This window comes from the organism of the source record quoted next, unplaced genomic scaffold, assembly GCF_019419815.1.
Source record: "Pyrus x bretschneideri cultivar Hongxiangsu unplaced genomic scaffold, Pyrus_bretschneideri_v1 Contig113, whole genome shotgun sequence".
Classification (NCBI taxonomy): Eukaryota; Viridiplantae; Streptophyta; class Magnoliopsida; order Rosales; family Rosaceae; genus Pyrus; species Pyrus x bretschneideri.
In genome coordinates, this window is record NW_025999406.1 from 357,793 (window position 1) to 372,032 (window position 14,240).

Sequence of the window (14,240 nt, forward strand, 5' to 3'; positions counted from 1 at the left end):
AATGATTTGATATAATTATCATATTTTATAGCATGGGTAAAACAACATTGCTTGACTAGCATATTACATATTCTACTCACTGAGTTATGGTGGTTGTTGCTCACTCGTCACTTTTATTTTATAGATGAGTTTTTTGGCAAGAGAGGTGATAGACGGTTGAGTTTGTGTTAAATGAATTTAAGAGTTTTCTTTATCTTTGTGTACACCCTGTAAATTTTTTTGATTTTTTTTATAAGAGAAGCTCAGTTTTCGTATTTATTTTTATTTTTACTCATGCACCAGGTGCTGAGGTTTATTTTTCCACCGACCTCGAGTTCAAGGCGTGAATTGCTCCTATTTTTTTGGTGAATAGAGGGGGTGAAGACACCCTAGACGAACTAATACATAGCATTAGGAACAATAGAGCAGCCCATAGGGGCGCTACAAGATCATCCATTAGATGTTGCATAAGCCATTGGGGAAGAAACTGAAAAGAATACAACCCAAGGTCCAAATTATAGCTCCATTTAGCTAGCTGATCAGCATCATTGTTCACTTCCTTGAAAATATGCTTTAGCTCACAATGCTCAATTCGTCTCATCAAATCCTTGCAACTCTTCAAAAGGGTAGTAAGGGGGTGAAAATAATCTGGCACAAACTGGTTCAATAACAATACAGCAGAGGAAGAGTCCATCTCGATGATTAACTTAGATATGCCTTTTTCAATACCAAGCTGAACTCTGAAATACAAACCCCAAACTTCAGCATCTATAATCTGCCCTTGCCCTAGGTTAATAGAGAAACCTCCAAAACAGTCACCATTGTGGTCATGGAAAATTCCTCCAGCAGCGATTTTGCTCGAAACCTTTTTTTCTAGATCCATCCACATTCAACTTGTGCCAACTAAAAATAAAAGGCTCCCACTTCAACATAACATGCATCCGAGGATGCCGTTTATCAATTTTTAGAAGGGAATCCATCCATTCAGATGCACTCCAACAATAACCTTTTTAAAATCACTAGGGAGGGAGAAATCCACATCCAAAATCTAGTGGTTCCTCAATTTCTAGATATACTAGCAAGCAAAGACAAACAAACAATTCCATTTTAGACCACATTATTTGGACGTCACGTTAGCCATCAACTAGGTTTTGAAGTCTAAATTAAAATTATTGAGCAATTGAGAAGGAATTTGTAGAATATCCCAAATGCATCCAGCTTTGCTACATTCCTTTAGAATAGGCGTGATGGTCTCTAAAGGCCAAGAACAAAGTTTGCAAGAGGAATCCACAGTTAAGTTTCTTTTGGCTCTTTGTTCGTTAGTCAGTAACTTACCTTGACCAATGAACCAGAGGAAGAATTTAAGTTTTGGGGGGGGGGAGATTTTGAGAGTCTAAATCCCAAACCAATAAAAAACAAGCATTCTTTCACAATCATATAACACATTATAGGCCATCTTTAGGGTGAAAGTTCCATTTGAAGTGTACCCCCATATAAGTTTGTCCTCTCCAACACTAATAGTCCCAACAAGCCAATTGATTAGTTTTCTGGAATAGCAAATCTTAGCTTACTGACGTCCCACCAACCATCCTGAAGGAAATAAGAGATTAGAAAGTCCTCCTCAGGAAAGTTATTAGCATCAACATAATTAATTAAAGGATCATTTAACACCCAAGGTTCTTTCCAAAACTTTACACCATCACCTTTCCCAATTCTCCACTTCATTCCTTTGCACAATAAGTCAGTTCCATAAAGAATTCCTTTCCAAGTTTAGGAGCAGTCAAATTTCTCATGTAATTTAGTATCCAAAATATAGCTCATTTGCAAGTATTTTGCCTCATAAATTTTTGCCTAGAGACCTGTATCCTTATCATGAATTCTCCATCCAATTTTACCCAACAAAGCTTGATTCATCTCTGCCATTTTCTTTAATCCCACACCTCCAATGCATTTGGGCCTGCAAATAAGGTTCCATTGATATAAATGGATTTTCTTTTTCTGTTGAGAGTCCCCCAAAAAGAAGTTTATGTTCAACTTATCCAAATGCTCGCAAACACCAACTAGAAGCTTAGTAGTTTGCATAGCATACACCAGTATTGCACAGGTGACTGCATGGATTAAGGTGGCTCTTCTAGCCATTGAAAGGACATTACTTTTCCAAGAAGAAAGTCTACTCTGAACTTTATCAATCACACCCTTGTAAGTTGACTTAGAGACTCTACATTGGATCAATTGCATCCCTAAATAATTTCCAAGATTATCAGATAAAGGAGATCCACAAATACCACTAATTTTTCTAGCCTTATTTGCATAAGTATTAGGAGAACAATACAACATAGACTTCTCAAAGTTGACTGCCTGGCCAGATGCTACGTAGAATTTTTCAATACATCTCATCATCACCCTAGCTTGTTTTGGTGTTGCATCTGCAAAGAGCATAAGATCATTTACGAACAAAAGATGAAAGATGTCGGGTCCAAATTAAAAAGCTTTAGGTTTCCACTGACCAGAATTGAATTTATTAGTAATAATGTGAGGCAGCTTCTCAATACAAAGTACAAAAGTATAAGGGGACAAAGGATCCCCTTGCCTGATACCATTACTAGATGTAAAGTTCTCAGTTAATTCACCATTAACATAAACCTGGTATTTAATAGAGGATATGTAGTCCATAATAAGATGGATCAAACTTTCAAGCAGGCCAATATCATAGAGCACACCACTAATAAAGCTCCAGTTTAAACGATCATAAGCCTAGGAAAATAGTAGCCTGCATTTAGAGTCTTTTGAGCTAAGGATCGGCCTCTGGAGTGATTTCCACAAACGCCTTCGTGGATTGAGCTTAGAACTTTTAGGTCGTCTGGAGGCGCTAGGTAGCAGAAATGTGATCTGGTGTAGGATCTTCGGACGAGAATGTTGTTCCACATGTAGTAGTGAGCTACCTTTATTTGGAGTTTTCTAGACTCTAATCTTTCTATGGGGAGTATGTCGTTGACTAGGTAGTCTATAATAGAACTTTGTTAGTTAAGAGTTGTACTAACATGTGACACTTTGGTTGTTGGCTCCGCCTCTATGCTTGGCTTATCTAGATACTCCACCGGGATACATCATTTGAGTTGGTGGTCAAAGGCGGAGCCTAGGCCGGCTAACGTGTCTGCGTGGACATCGGTGACAAAGACCACGCCTGCTCCTAAGCCTTTGTAGTTGGATGCGCCGTCAACATGCAAGTGCCAAAGTTTCCATTAGGTGGATTGAAGGATGCGCTGTCGTTGGGTCGCTTTGTTGCATCGCCTAGGCTAGGCTTGAACTTTGCTATAAAGTCCGCCAAAGCTTGGGCCTTTGTCGCTATGGGAGGTCAGAAAACTAAATCTGATTGGCCAAGTTCCAACGCCTATTTCAACACTCGTTAAGAAGCATTTGGACCATGTAAGATTGATTGCAGAGGATATTGAGTCATGACGATGACTGTATGAGCTTGAAAGTATGGTCTGAGGTTCTGAGCTGCAATAACTAAAGCCAAAATTAATTTCTCGATCTTTGGATATCTAGTTTTCGCATCGAAAAGAGCTTTAGAAGTGTAGAATATCGGTAGTTAGGCCCCCAACTCTTCTCATCTGAGATTGCTAAGTAGATGTATAAGTCATCCGTTGCTTTCAGCTTGGATAGTAAGAGAGGTGATGTGAGATACTTCTTCAGGTCTTGGAAAGCTCTTTCCCACTCATCATCCCATTTGTCTCATTGTGCACTCTTGATGGCCTTGAAAAAGGGCTTGCATTGATCAGTGGACGGCGAGAGAAAGCGGTTGAGGGCGGCTGCTCGTCCGGTCAAGCTTTGGATCTCCTTCAAGGTAGTTGAAGATTTCATCTCTAGGATCGCTCGGATTTGCTTAGGATATGCTTCGATTCCTCGTTGGGTTACTAGGTACCCTAAGAATCTGCCTAAAGATACTTCAAATGTGCATTTGGCGAGATTGAGCTTTATCTTGTACTTTCTAAGGATGTCGAAAGTTTTCGCCAAGTTGCCGATGTGGTCTGATCGATGCTTGCCCTTCACCATTATGTCATCAACAAAGACCTCCATGGTTACTCTAATTTGCTTCTTGAACATCATGTTTACTAACCTTTGGTAGGTGGCTCTCGTGTTCTTGATGCCAAAAGGCATGACCTTGTAGCAGCAGGTGCCTCACTCGATCATGAACGCGATTTTCTCATTGTCAAGCTCGAACATGGTTATTTGGTTGTAGTTGGAGTATGCGTCCAAGAAACTGAGCAGCTGGTTTCCACAAGTTAAATCTACTAATAGATCGATTCGGGGAAATGGATAAGGATCATTTGGGCATGCTTTGTTGCAGTCGGTGTAGTCTTTGCAAACCCTCAATTTGCCCTTCTCGTTCTTCTTTACCAATACGACGTTGGCAAGCCATGCTGAGTGTGTTACCTCTTCTATGAATCTGGCCTTCAGTAGCTTGTCTATTTCCACTTCAACGATCGTCACTCGTTCGGTGGAAATTACCTTCTTTTTTGGATCATCGGTTTAGCAGCGGGGTCAACGTGTAGCTTGTGGCAAGCTATCTTGGGGTCGATGCCGAGCATATCGGAAGGTTACAATACAAAGATGTCACGATTTTCCCTATGGAAAGCCGTGAGTTCTTCTTTTTCCTTTGGGCTTAGATGTGAGCTAATACTAGTAGTCTTCTCCAGCTGCTGGGGATCAAGAATGATGTGCTTGGCATCATTTTCGGGCTTTCATCCTATCTCATCTGCTAGCGTGTTGACTTGGACACCATCTTCTTGATCCAACTGCTGCAATTGCTATTTGGTAGCTTCATTGTCCATTTGGACCTCGGTAGCCTCTACGGGGGTAAATGTCTTCTTTCTTGATTCCTTCAATACTTGCAAAGTGCATCGTCGAGATGTGGCCTGGTCAGACTTAATTTCTTCAACTCATCCTCTCGGGATGCGAAATTGAATTTTTTGATACTTGACAGAGGTTACAGCGTCCAGCTTGATCAGCCAAGGTCTCCCAAGAATCCCATTGTGCGGAGACGGGTGACTTACGATCATGAACGTCTACTTTAAGACAACTAGCAGTGTTCTCACATCAAGTGTAATGTTACCGATGGCAGTTGAGGTGTGCCCGTTGAATCTGGTGAGTACCTCTGCTAAACGTATAATTGTATTTTCCAGGCCTATCTTTTGAATTACTGAGAGTTGAAGTAGGTTGACTGCACTTCCATTGTCAACCATCATTCTGTCGACTATAGCATGGGCTAGTTGGATATATACCACTAGTGCGTTGTCCTGTGGGAAGTCGATGCCTTCTACATCCTGCTCGGTGAAGCCAACGATAGGTTTAGGTTGGGTGTTGACTGCCTAGACCTGTGAGACTAGTAGAGCTTGCTAGATCTTCATTTTCTTAGAGTTGTTGGTGGCCCCTAAGTGCTCATATTCGACGAAGATGCCATTAATCCAAATCGTCTTATTGGGTGGTTCTTTATCGGCATCTGCGTTCTTTCTAGGCTGAGCAGCCGGCTTGTCTAAGTATCTATCGATTTTGCCTTATTTCACGAGCTTCTCTAGGTAGTTCTTCCAAGTGTAGCAGTCGGTTGTGTTGTGTGACCGGAACCTCAGTGGAATGCGCAGTACTTGGTGTGGTCCAACTTGGAAGTATCTCATTTTGATTGTTTCGACAGCTTGAACCATGGCTCGTTCTTGATGTCACAAAGGATTTGGTGGATCAGGATTGAGAACTTAGAGTAGTTCTTGGTCGTCGGGGCCTTCTTTGGTCATGGGTCGATCCCTACAATTAGCCTTATGCCTGCTTTTGTTGTATTGCTTCCCATCCTTATTCTTTTGAGCCACTGCCGACTCTTTTCGAGGCTACTCGGGCACCTTGTCTGTTCGCCAAGCCTCGTCCCAAAGTGCGTGCTTCTCTGCTAGAGCAAAAGAGTCTGCCAGTTTTAGATCTTCTTTCATGATCAATTCTCCAAACAGTAGGTGGTCAGTTGGGAGTCTTTTTTGGAAAGCTACACTTACTATTGAGTCATCGCATCCAACTATCTTCGCTTTCTCTGCTTTGAACTTCTTCACGTAGTTACGAAGCAAGACATTTGGGTTTTTTTCAAGTTGAACAAATGGTCGGACTTTTTCTTGAACAAGCTGTAGGATGAGTATTCTTTAGTGAAAACTAAGGAAAAATCATCAAAACTCCAGATGGATCATGGTGGTAGGGTGTGGAACCAATCTTGCGCCTAGTCTTGTAAAGTGGTGGTGAATATCTTGCACATAAGAGCATCGTTGTTCCAATAAAAAACCATCGTGCTTCGGTAGTGCTTCAAGTGTCTTTCCGGATCTCAATCTCCTTTGAAAGATGTAAAATGTGGAATGCTAAACTTGGGTGGAGGCTCTACCTACTTGATCTCGTATGTGAAGGGTGACCTGTTCATATTGGTCATGTCCCGTCGTAGCGCTTCGTCGGTGACTTCGTTGCATTGGAAATCACGCAATCACTCATTTAAGAGCCTCTCTATGTCTTACCGTCGTAGCGGTGCTCTCGACAACCCCCAGTCTTAACCTGCTAATCTAGGCTGCTCTTCTACATGCTTAGTTCATCTATGCCACGGCGGCGGTGCATATGGTTCGTTCCTAGCAGGCAAGGGAATTCTTCGCAGGCTACTAGTTGAACTTAAGCCGAACTGAGTGACTGCTTCTCTCTGTCCTTCGTGTTGCCTACTCTAATGTGAGGTGGATGATGCTTTTTGCGGGCCTAGCAACAAATGAACACTTCATCTGGAAGGTTACTCATGTTGACTATCGGAGTGTGGCCCTAACTGTGAATGTATGCTTGTCCGTGGGCCTAGTCTAGAGTGCACGCTCATCCGCGTGCTAAGATGGGAGTATACGTTATCTCGGGGGCCTAGTCGGGAGTGTACACTACTCGAACGCTCAGTTCCTGGCTGGTCGAGTGGTTACTTGCCGGGACGTTGCTTGAAAGGTTCTTCTTTTGTCCTTGTTCTACTTTGGGACACCTCATCTGGGGCACGTTGCATCTCGATGCGCTACAAAAGCTGATTCACCAAGGTTGTCTACTGTGCGAGGGCACTCGTCAACTCTATAACTTGTCGAGACAAGTGTTGTTCTCCATTTGGGTTGGAAGAGCTTGGAAGGAATGCGTCTCCTTTAGCAGTGGAAGTGTGGTAGACTCCGAGCGAGAGATTTGAGTTAGGGAAAGTCAAATCAGCGGAGAAATGAGGTGAAAATGCCCCTGGTTCAATCGCTGGTCCATAAATTTAAAGCCGGGGTGGTTGAACTAGTCTTGGACTGATTTGGGCTGTTTGGAAGGCCATGAGAGTGGGTTGGACCACGAGAGTGGGCTGCTTGGCGTGCGGCGCAAATGGGTGTGAGGCTAGGACTCAGCTAGTCAATGTGTTGGGTTCACGTTGGGCTTGAGTGGCTCGGGCCGACTCACCTTGGGCTTAGGCCTGTGTGGGCTTGAATGGCATGGCTTAGGCTATGGTTGTGGTGCTATGGACCTTGCTGAGGGTGGCTGCCGTGGTGGCCACTGTGGTGGTTGCCATGGTGGTGCCCTGTGGGGGTCGTGCCACTCCACTTATCATCGTGTTGAGTCTTGTGAATCACCGTGGTCCTATTTCTTGAACATTGGATTTTCCATTCATCAAGGTTTCTAAGTCTCTTGTCATCGTGGTCCTACAAATGAACACGAAAACGAAAAACCTTGAATGTGAGAGTCTTCTACGAGTGTGTGACTCAAACTATTAATGAAAGCACCAATTTGTGGATGCAAATTTCCACCTTCTTCTTCTTGGACGAAAATGCACCTGCAAAGCAATTAACACGTTAGGTCAAGGCCAAGAACCTCACACGCCCACGATGAATGGGGGTGAGTGGGTGGCTTTGGCTAAGGAACTTCCGATGCCAAAGTTAGAATTTGAGGGAAAAGTATTTAGAGAAATTTGGAGAATTTTGCAAGACGATGGGACTTAGGTTTTTGGGAGAAATGAGAGTTATTTATAGGGGTGTGGCCGGCCCCTATTTGGAGAAAAGGGGTCCGGCCACTTATGGTGGTTTTTGGGTGTAATTGCAAGATATCATGTCAAAATAATATCTTGCAATCAATTAGGAAATTAATTAGAAAATTAATTAATTAATTAATTAATTAGAAAATTAATCAATGAATTTAGGTAATTAATCCTATTTTGAATGAATAATTGAAGGTTACCTTGTGAGGAGGATTTGATGAGGATGGATGAAATAATTTTTGAATAAATATCTATCTTGATCACTTTTGACCTTGATTGAGTCGTAATTGTCTACTGCTTACGCGTAGGAGTTCCGGTGTGTCTCGAGAGTAATTTTGTCTTTTTAACCCAAGAATCCATGTGTCGCCTCCATATTTTTCTCAATTATTGTTGGCTCAACACCAAAGGTGAGTTTTTCCAGCCAAAAACTTCATTGTGTTCAATACTTTACAAAGCTTTATTCATAACCCTTGTTGGAGTTAAATATTGTAGGGTTTGCTAGTATTGACAATTAATTAAGTGAACTTAACTCAAGTACTAAGACTAAAACTTAACTGAAGTTCACGTTGTTAAGTGTTAACCTTTTAAGTTTGTTTGGTTTATATGCATGGGGGTCTAACAATCTGTACTCAGTTGACTAGTATGTTTGGCTAGTCAGTACAATTGGTTTTAAGTTTTATTGTAGGGTAATCCACCTGGTACCAATTTTAAATAGTATCAGAGCCTTGCTCTAGGCATACATAGAGTAATCCCTGTGATTTTGCTGGTATTAGGTGGACTATCATCATGGATCGTGATCGTGTTGCTGGATCATGTAACTCTCCTCCATAATTTGATGGCGTGAACTATGCGGATTAGAGTGAGAAGTTTCAAATATTTCTTGAGGCACATGACTTTTTTGTTGTTGATTACCTTACCCTTGAGTGGAGGGCTCCATCTAGAGTTGTTGAGGGGAAGTGGTGATCAAACCTAAAAGTGAATGGACTTCTAGTGAAGTGACATCTGCCATGGCAAACAGGAAGGCAATAAATGCCATTGTATCTACCATATCACCAACTCAGTTTGCTTATATCCGTTACTGCACAACTGCCAAGTGAGCTTGGGATAAACTCAGAATTCTTCATGAAGGTGACAAACAAGGATTTAAAGCTCCAAATGACCTTCTCAAAGTTTGAGGATTTAAGAATGCTTGAGTCTGAAACCTTCTCAACCTTGTATGAGAAAGTTGAAATGTTGACGAATGAAGCTTTAAGATTGGGGAAACCTATCAATGAAACAACGATTGTTCAAAAGATCTTGAGATCCTTACCCAAAAGATTCCAAGCAAAGAAGGTTGCCATCCAAGAGTTCCATGATTTAAGTGAGATCAAGCTCAGAAAGTTAGTTAGGAAACTCATTACCTATGAGATGGAGTTTGACATGGATGAAGGTGTCTCCAAGAAGGGAAAAGATGTCGTTCTTCAAAGTGTTGAGAACAACAAAGTTACAAGTGACACATGTGAACAATTTTCAAAGGATGATCTTGCCCTTTTTGTCAAGTAATTCAAAAGAGGTTTAAAAAACAAAGAAATAGATGTTAAGTGGTCTAAGGGGTCATTGAACAATCATGGGAAACTTTTCTCTAGTGAAAAATCTAGTGATTCCTCAGGAAAGAAAGGCAAAAATCCATCAAAAGTTTATGGTCACTGTTTTGCATGTGGTGGAAGTGGGCACCGTGCCGTTGAATGTGCCAACACTAGACTTCTTAGTTAGAAACGTAAAAAAGCTATGATGGCTACTTGGAGTGACAATGATAAAAAAGATTTTGTGTCAATAGACAAGTCATCAGATGATGAAGAAGAGATTGTTGGGTTTGTTGCATCTATTGACGAAGCATCTTCTAGTGGAAAAATTGAAGCATTAGATAATACTAATGTGTCATCATCTCAGGAGTTGTCAAGCTTGTATGAATCCCTGTTTGATGAGATATGTCTCACATCTCTAGACAATACTGAGCTTACCAAAAAGGTGTGTGTGTTATAAGAAGAGGTTGAGTCTCTCCGACTAGTCAGAATAGAATTGAGTCACAAAATCATACGATTAGAGGTCAAACTTTGCATGCTGAATGAAAAAGGCTCATTTTTATGGTGATGATGATGAAAGGGATGACTTAATCGCCTCTCTTGAAGATCATGTTTAGAGTTTAATGATATCGCATGAAAGTCTGCTTCAACAAATTCCTTTGTTGTGGGAAAACAATGAATTGTATCGAGAAGCTAATATGAAGCTGTTTTCTAAATTGAATGAGGCTACATACAAGTTAAACTGTCTATCTTTGGGTGCTGACTCATCAGAAAGAGTACTGTCTGTTGGAAATCAGTTTGAAGGTACATATGTGCTTCCTATTGATGAAAGCAGTTCAAGTTCCATAGGTGTCAACTCGCATTCTTTGGAGAAACTTCCTTTTGTATCCCCTTTGGTTGACTCTCCTTCTGGGATTAGATTTGTTCCCAAATGTCGTCCTTGTGGTGATCTTGGCCACATTAGACCTATGTGTAGAAAGCTACATTTGGAAAGGCAAAATGTTCTAAAGGAACAGGTAGGTCGTCTAACTATAGAGATCAGTAGAATGTCCAATATTATCATTTCATCAAGCTCAAGAAATGTGAAGTCAAGTTCAAGTGGCTTTCAATGTGATTTTGATAGGTGTTTGATTACTCAAAGGTCAATATCATTCTACAAATCAGACACCTTATATCTTGATAATGGCTGCTTTCACCATATGACTGGTAACAAAGATGCTTTCCTATCTCTTATACTATTCAAAAGTGGTTTGATTGAGTTTGGTGGAGGAGACAAGGCTGAGATTGTTGGAAAATGAGTGGTCAAGATTCCTGGACTTCCTATGCTTGAAGATGTTTACTATATGACTAAGTTGTCAACTAGTTTTCTTAGTATCGGTGAACTCTGTGATGAAGTTGCTAATGAAGTTTGTTTTTCCAAGGCAAGTTGCAGAGTTGTTGATAAACATGGGAAGAACATGTTGGTGGTTTGAAGATCAAATGAAAATTGTTATTCAATTGTTGCCTCTAAGTGTGATGATTGCTCAAGTTGGAACACTGATCCTTTTCAACAAATGGTCTAATGTGGACAATTACAAGTTTTCGTGTCTGAATGCTACTTGTGTGAGCCTTGCATCTTGGGATGCTTATTATATCTCACACAAAGGTGTATTGCTCTGATTTTTCCAAAGCCTATTATCTAGAGAATGAAATTTCAATAATTCAATCTCCATGTTGATTCATGGTGAGATGCCTCTTATATTGTTTACTGGAAGCATTACAACACCAAGATATGCTTTTATCTCACTTATGAATGCGAATTCTTCATATGCCTTGTTTGATTACATCTTTGCAGTGTGGCTTGTTCTTCAAGTTGATGACCTTGATTTGGTTCCTGATGTGTTTTATGATCATGATTATGCACTGGTCATTTGGATGAATGTTGTTAAATATTTATCTTCCAAGTGTCTTGGGAATAAATATCTTGCTCTTAGGAGATTTCTGCAAAGAAATGTTTTTATTATAAACTTGGTGCCATGTGAGGAACTGCCAGTTGCGTATTTCATAAGTCTTTTGGAAAATCAAAGAAGCAAAAATCTTCAATGGTCTGTTGACTTTTGTGCCTTTGACTGAATAGGTTAAGTAATCTTGCTTCCATTTTGTTATTCTTCGGCATGTTCTTTTTCTTGATCTTATGTCTGTCTTGTCAATCAACTCATCAGTTAAGTCTATGTGTCACTTTGTGCATTTCTTAATTGTCTCACATGTTGGCATTTTGTTGATTAGCCTTGATTAATTCCTTCTATGTGATGTCAAAGATTCTCCCTGTTATGGCTAATAGCTAGTGAAAATCTTTGTCTCATTTGACAAAAGCACTTGTTAATATGAGGGTTAGGCTTACCTTGGTCTTGATTGAGGTGTAGTGACAATTCTTCTTTATAAATTGGGCTAAGTGTCTTTTTCAGTGCAAAACACCACCTAGTTTGTCCTTCATTGTGCTCAAATCCTCTCAAAAGTAAAATAATTTATCTGAGCTTCAATTACTTCACACATAAGCAAAGTTCTAAAAAATTTATAAAAAAAAGGGGGAGGGGGGGGGGGAGAGAAAGGAAAATTCTAAATTTCTCAAAAGTATTTCTCATGCAATGTCATGATTATTCAATTCCTCTCTCCCTATCTCAAGAAAGACTCAAAATGTGTCTTAGATTGTCAAAGTACAATTCTCACCAATCCTATCAATGGTCATGTGCTTCGTATCTCATTTGCTAGCTTAAAAGTTCTATTAGGCTTGGTTCTTCATTGTGAGTAGTTTTGTGTTTAGATATTGACTCAATTTATGTTGTGAGGGTTGTGTCTTAATCTCAATGGGTTATTAAAAGTTTGGTTAGCCTTTGAATTAAATCTTTGCTTAGTTGCGTGAAACTTAGTTTTCAATGGCTATCACTAATCCATTTCACCTACCTAGACACATCATGGCTGTGGAATTAACAAGTGTTAATCTTGTTGTGCTATCATTGTGTGTCCGTAAAGAATTGTTTTTGAAGTATTGCATTGCATGTTTCTTTTCAAATGTACTTGCTTTGTCAAATATTTATTATCAAATTGTTATGAAAGCTTGGTTGTTGAATCTGTTTATTCTTGGTCTTTTCTCTTGAAATTCATAGTTGGATGTGGCTAAAATGGTACTAGGTTTGTATCTGTAGCGTGTTTTCTTATGTTTTTGTGTTGTCTTCTATTGTAGTTACATCTTGTTGCACTTTACTAGTTTTGTTGAAAAAGACAAGCTTCATAGGGTAAACTCTCCTCCTCCCAATTTCAATCTGACCATGGTTTAAAAATTTTATTTTAATATTTCATCTAATTTTCTTGAATTTTGTGGGATTGTGTGTGTCTGTGGTATTTTAGTACCCTTTGACCCGTCTGTCATTTGCACGGTTCTAGAACTTGATCCTTCCTCTGCCTCTGTTTTACCAAGCTATAACTTAGCTACTTGTTAGTATGACATAAAAGCCTACCATCGTAACGCTTATGTTGACTCGTCCATCCAGCTGGTTAAAGGTCAAGTGTCCAAGTCTCGTCTCAAACCCTTCTACAGGAGTTGGTCAGATTTTCTGCATAAAAATGTCCTAGGGTCTTCCAACAATGGTAATCCTACCCTAGAATCTGCCAAAGTGTTGTTCACAATGTTGACTGATTGTGATGTTCCTTTTGGGTTTCTGATTTTTAAGTTTATTTCTCTAAGTCGAAATGATATGGAACCCACTAGAGAGGCTCTTCATTATCTGATCACTTAGCTTTGTGAGCGTGCTGGAGTCCAAAAACATCCAGGTGATATTTGTCTAGAACCACTAAAGATCTTGACAAAAATCTGATGAGCTTGAGCAATGTCATGAGTGCTATTGCTCTGGGTGATCCTAGATCAGTCCCACCACCAAATGTTTCTTAGGAAAGGAAAATAACACATCTTGAGTTTGAGATTAACTCTCTTAGGAGACAATTAGTTGATTTTAAACTTTGGTCAGTCCATCAGCGTCTTCTCTTAATATTAGTCACTCGTTCCCCACACCGCCTCAGAGTCAAACCTCCCTGAATCCTCCTTCTTTTGTCCCCAAGCCATCTCTGCATCTTCCAAAACTTGTCCCTTAGCGTCCCTTGGATCCATCTTCCTTGTCCGATCACACTGCTACCTCGTCTAGTCATTTGAGGGCTGTTGCTGCCAAGATGACAGCAATCTATGCTGCTAAAGGAAAATGAGTGTCCATCAATATCCATCAACATTTTCCTTCCACTCTTACCTCGAAGGGCAAGCACATCAGGTTCACATATTCCTCTGATGAAGATAAAGATGCAGAAGGTTTTGGTAGTGGTACCCGCATTGGAGATGCCCCTGTTGAAGATGCCATTACTGCTGGATCTTCTGTTGGCTCAGATGGCTCATCACAATCGGATGAGTGCTAAGTTTATGGGGGAGTTCTTGTAGGGTTTTAGTTTAATTGCGAGCAAGTGTTATAGGGGAGTTATGTTTTGTTAACTATTGAACAATGTTTGTTAAATTTGAAACTCCAATTTCTTTTGGTTTCTGTTGTAATTAATCTTGCTACTCTTTTGATTCTATCTTGGATCTTGTGGCTTTTGAGCTTAAAATTGCTATATATTATCACTTTGGTTCCAAAACTTTGCAC